Source organism: Convolutriloba macropyga, chromosome 15, assembly GCF_964194025.1.
Source record: "Convolutriloba macropyga chromosome 15, txConMacr16.3, whole genome shotgun sequence".
Taxonomy (NCBI): domain Eukaryota; kingdom Metazoa; phylum Xenacoelomorpha; order Acoela; family Convolutidae; genus Convolutriloba; species Convolutriloba macropyga.
The window spans coordinates 12,555,199-12,561,207 of NC_134482.1; the positions used below are offsets into that span (position 1 = coordinate 12,555,199).

General features: G+C 34.3%; 1 long non-coding RNA gene across 1 annotated transcript; it reads right to left on the reverse strand.

Annotated features, from left to right (window-relative positions):
* Positions 1-1,298: 1,298 nt before the first annotated feature.
* On the reverse strand, positions 1,299-5,382 carry LOC142353981 (uncharacterized). Its single transcript, XR_012761068.1, has 2 exons — positions 4,982-5,382; positions 1,299-1,841 (listed from the first exon to the last, which is right to left on the reverse strand). It is a non-coding gene; the product is annotated as an uncharacterized LOC142353981 (long non-coding RNA).
* Positions 5,383-6,009: the final 627 nt, after the last annotated feature.

Here is a 6,009-nt window from a genome sequence, read left to right on the forward strand (position 1 = left end):
CAGCTTCTCATTCATAAAAGTTGCAAATGCGAACGTCGGGTCAGCATTTTTTTTCTCTGCCTCATATGCAGTCGAATGCGAACATTTTAACATTTTGTGTTAATCGCTCAATGGTATGGGGCTTCTTTTTGGTGTATATAGTAGACCCAGCTTATCAAATAAATGTAATAGCGTTAAAGAACCAATTTAGTCAGTGAAACTGAGCGATTAGTTATTGCGACTAGTTGACTATCAAGTAATGCAACGGTGATGAAATGCACAATACTGTTCACAAGAGTCAAATGCAAAAACTTACTATGGAGTGATTTGAAACGGCTAAAAAAAATTGTAAGGAATTGTGAAGATTTTTCTAGCTCAAATGTTGGGGAGCCTCTTTTACAAAGAAACTGAACGAACAAAAAAGTATCAACCAACAAAATTATTAGAAACTTATGATATCAATTTTACTTCGTGAATAAAAACATTAGGCGAATAAAGTAGCACACTGGTCGAAAAGGCAGAAAATTGTGAACTTTTATCTAAGCAGTAGATAGCTTGCCAGGCTAATCAACCAGACTGAAAAATTGCATGTCCAGAGTACAATGATACCACAAAAACGCTTCAAGAGTTTAAAACAATTGATCTTTTCCGTTTTAGCTCCCCGTCCTATGGAGAGCATATATGCATCCCCAACACAAGACGGACAAGCTATGGCTATGTTTTTAGATAAGGCATTAATATTTAATTGCACGGGCTCTGTAACTGGGGGTGCATGAAATGTTGGGGAGGGGGGGTCATTCATGCTTTCAACATTCTTTAACGCATGAATGCTTCGCCCAGTCAACTCTAGACTCATAAAAATTCTTTAAAAGTCCTTTAGCTTGGACCAATACTATCTATAAAACAAATAAATATCGGCTTATGATAATGATTGATAACTTTTTTTGGATCAATGGCGAACGAAAGTTTTGTGCAAACCAGACCTTTTGTTCGTTTATTCTCATCTTTTCCGTTTGTCGGTGGGTGGGCACAAACCTGGGGGGTGGGCACAAACGGAAAAGATCCGTTTATTCAATAAGGTTATTTTTATTATGGAAACGGAAGCACAAAAGTATAAAGAATGCAAGATTGATATAGACTTTTGATCAAGAAAGTTTGGTTATAGGCCTTTTGCGTCCGCAATGATCTGAGCATATAAAACTTCGACCGCAGGAAGAACGCAGGAAAACTGGATAAGCAACACTTTGGTCTGGAATGGCCTGGATTTACCGATTTTCAGTCTAGGACCTCAGAATGATATTTTTTCAAAAGTAAAAAGATTAAATAATTAAAAAGTCAATTGTGTAGCCTAGTTTAGCAAGTTTATCACAATTGTGAAAGCGCTCTGTTTTTTGTTGATAATTTGTATGGATAAAAAAATTTGTTCAATTGGTAATTTAGGCAACAGATATACAAGATTCATTTCTCGTGATTTTTTTTTTTTTTGGGGGGGGGGGGGGTTCAGTTTAGTTTTAATCAATATTTTCTGCAATTTAGTTTCAGTCCAACTTCGGCGCGTAGTTAATATATTTTTCGTGGTCACGTTGGAGCGGGTTGAGAAAATTGAATCGCGAGTTGAAGTCGAAACGATCTGTGCTGCGCACCCTCTTTTTAACATAATGAACATCAGGGTTGTAGAGCGAGTGTCGAAGACAACAAACAACTCCTAATGTGCAGGCACTCGTTACAATAGTGGCGAGTAAGACTAGAGACGGGTCTTTTCTCAAGTGGCCATAAAGATTACTCGGTTTCAAAATCCACTTTCTTCCACCTCTCTTTAGAATTCCACCGGTCATTTTGAAGTCCACAATTCCGCTTCCCGTCTGAAACGTGGTCAATTGTGTTTACTGTAACAGATTCAATTTTGAGTGACTGCTATAAAGATGCTTTGAGTGCGTTGAAATTATATAATTTATGAAAAATCAACTTTGGGGATTTCGGAAATAAATCGACAAAAAATGAGGACGGTTTGAGGAATGAGTGTTGACCCAGGTTATCCACCTCAGACGAAACTTTGAAAACTTACTAAGACATATGCGGTATCATAGAAAGTTTTCAAAACTTTTTACGGCGCAGCATAGGGCCGTAAAATTTTTCCACGGCATCGCACACATTTTTTTAATTACCAAATTTCAGTAACACCCCACCGCCGGTTAAACCCAAAATGAAAACGAGGAGGGAAAATTACAACAATTATATTGGAAAAAATATGAAAATCAGTTACCAACTTGACTAGAGAGTTTTTACCGACAGCTGTCATGCTATTTAGGACATCTTATTAAAATTGTTACGGCCTCAATACGGCTCCTTACTATTTATCATGATGCCATATAATCTCTATGCGGCCTTAAGACTGTAATTTAGAATCCTTAGTACGTCTTTTCTACGGGTGGTAGACGTTTTAAGATTTTTGCACGGTTTTTATTCAAGACATTTTGTGCCGCACTAGTTTTTTTTCTAATTTTTGAAGTTTGGGCGAGCCGGGGATAGAAAAAAATTCAATTTTGTTTCAAACGCAGTTTGGGTCTTATAGGAAATTAGGTAAAACGATTAAAAGCTTTTAATGAATTAAACGGATTTTGGAAGTTCACAATGCGCACCAAAAAAAGAATGCGCAACGATATTTTCGAGTAAAAACTGCATTTTCAATTGAACGGATTTTCAAAGAAAGCTTCAGAGCTAATCACACGTTATAAAAAAACAGGACATTCGGTTTTCTGAAAATCAGTTTCTTAGGCAAATTAGATGCCAAAAAATTGCGTTGAAATTGAGTTGATCTTTCTGTTGTTTTGTTTTTCAACAAACTTGATGTTTTTTGTCAAGATTATCATTTTTTTTGTAGTTTACGATCTTCCAAAGTCATCATTTACTAAGACAATTCTAAGAACTGACGAGGAAGTGTAAAGATGAGTTTAAATGGTAACCCAGAAAATCAACAGGAAAAAATGAAAATAGCTAGCATGCCAGATACATTAAACTCAATATAGATGTTGTAAGGCAGACCCAAAGAAAGATAGTTTCACAGCTTAAGGGTTAGGCAAGAGAAGTCTAATTATTTGTGCAATCAAATTAGTCCTACTTTTTTCTAAATTCCTTATATTAAGCGACCTCATGGACTCAAACGCTGAATTATGATTTCAATTATATCATTATGAAAACAGCGTAAAAGTAATTCAATTCATCAATTACGAATTGTTTCTGAAGTAAATTTTGGATGACAAAGAAAAAGAACAGATGAAAAACTTTCGATTTCGTTGAATCTCAATTCAAACCAAAAAACATCATTCTTTTATGTCAAAAAGGACAGCAATTGAGAGAGTTCAACCAAATGATGATGTTAAAACCAAGAAACAATGTTTATTTGAAAACAGTATAACCAAAATGCGCGAAACCAGTCTCACACATTAATATTTTTGGCAAGATATTCAAAAGCAAACATGTCGTCAGGAATGCCATTCCAGTTTAAACAATGTGCTGTAATCTGTTTCGACAGTAATCTCAAAAGATGAGGAGCCGAAAAAAGAGGCTACGAAAACACTGGCAGATTTTCAGCTTTCTTAAAAATACATGTATTTGATTTTTTTGGTGTCTCACTTATGTCAAAACGTAGAAAGATTTGGCAGCAAACAGTAAAAGGAAATCATCTCACTGATAATACTTTCTATAAACATTGACCTGAAGCGTTTTTTGAAATTGTTTCCAAAAAATTACCCTACATTTGAAAAAAACCAATCAACATTCCTAGAACGAATTTCAAGTCTTGATCAGTACTTCGCCATTGGAATACACGTCTTGAAATGACAAATCAGCACTGATCACGTCTTATTTTGAGTCTTAAGACTTGTGAAGACATATCAAGACTTTCTCAAGAACTGTCAAGTCTTGGCCTAGTATTTCAGAAGACTTGTTAGGTCCTGTCCAAGACTTGCTCAAGATTGTCAAGTATTGACCAAGACTTGACTCAAGACTTGCCAAGACATAAGATTTACCAATTCTAAAAAGTGACATGATCAGAGTTCTGATAAAGTACTGATCCAAGACTTGCAATTTCACTGCGTCAGTACTGATTACAACCTGACTTTCAGTCCAGGTTAAGATAACAAATTGAGTATTTGGTATATATAGTGGTCAGCACTGTAAGATAAGTTTTTCTGATAAAAAATTGGGGTACTTCATCAAAATTTTGATAGATTGCAAATCTGACAAATAATATGAAACTTCTGAGCTCTTATTACGAAACATCATTTTTCCATACTTAATGAGCCCTATATTTTTTCGAAACGCAAATGGCAAACAATATAAATAAACAGCTAATTATTGGATTGTCACTGCGTGTTTGTGGTACATTGGTCCATTATTTGATCGGGAAAACCTGAAAAAAATGTAGAGTCCTTCATTGAAACTCCTGGTTTCTTTTTTAACGCCTAGAACTGCTCTATTTCTTGGGATCAGTATAAAGGTCTGATCTTTTTTTTTATAAGTACTGATGTTTTATTATGAAATTCGAAGTCAATTTGTTATCATATGAACTCTTTTTTATTACTAAAACTCATTATGAGTTCTAATATTATGTTTCTTATGAAAACTCAAAGTTTTTACATTGATCCAGCAGAAATTTATTCGGTGGTCAAATTTTGAAAAACGGATGATGAAAGATCCGAACTTTTTACTTACTATGTTGTCTAAAGTCAGTTTTCCCCCTTTTTTCAAAGAAAGATTAGCTCGAAAAATTTGCTGATAAACCGAACTAGAATTTTCTAGAAAATCTGCTAAAGATTTACTTAAAAAAATACTTAATTGTATTCTGGTGTCTGACAAACAAACTTATGCTTTTGAACCAAATTTGTTTACAAACTGTATCAAGTGTGGTGCTTGTATCTGTGTTTTATATGAATTGTGTTGGTTTCAAAAACGTTTTCATGAGTATAAGTTTTTGCGAATTTAATTTACAATGAAAACTTACCAGCCTTAATCTGGTAGAGAAAGAGAGAGAATATCCCAATTTTGAAGTAGAGCTTCGAAAACTTAACAGGACAAGGCGTGATGTTTAAAATGATTTTAATAGCGGTGAATTAACAGCAACCAATAATTAATTGCGTCAGATAGTTTTGCAATTGAAAAATTGTGAAATAATATTGACAGAGTTGGCGACAATGAACTCATCTTTACATAATATTTTCAAAACCCTTCCTTTTAAAATTCCGCAATCAAATTTTTGCGAAAACGGCAATTCACTAAATTTGGTTTCACAAGACTTGATTTGTAGAATCGCTAGAAAAGCCAAAATAGCTCTTTGTCGAAGTAAATTAATGTCAATTCGTAGACAGGTTAGATTCTTTCGCCAGAATTTGCGTCAACAGTGTCCAAGAATTGGACCTTTAATTTATAGCGAGCACTAATATTAACTAAGAGTAAGCTTCTGTCGACAGATGGTATAAACTTCTCAGTATAATGAAATGTATCTATTGCCGAAATTGTTTGGATGTAAATTTTCGTTGAAATAGAGGATGTCAATTCAATTTCTACATCGTTGACTAGAATTTCTGCAGAAAAATCCCACATTCAAGCCGTTTCTTAAAAAAACTCCTCCGATTGCTGGTTTTATGTTGATAGTCACGTTTTTTTCAACTGCCACGTGCGTCATGTTTGTTTTTTTGTTATTGTTGAAACATTTCTACAAAATGGGGTGGGTATTTTTTGGTTTTTTCTTTCATAAGTCAATTTTTTCACTTTTTGGGTACGCATCTTAGAAAAAGAACACATCATGTTGTAGCTTTTATAGGCAACTTTTGATTTCACTAATAAGAAATTGCTAGTATTATCCCCGATTAAGAAAGGGCAGCTTCATAAATCATCTGTAAGAGAACTGGGAATAGAAAAAGAGGAAAAGCGTCTACATTGAAGGTTGTTACATTTGACTGAACACAATCGATAAGACACAGTAAAGATTAATTAAAACTTTATTCCAGACAAGAATTTTCAAGACAGAAA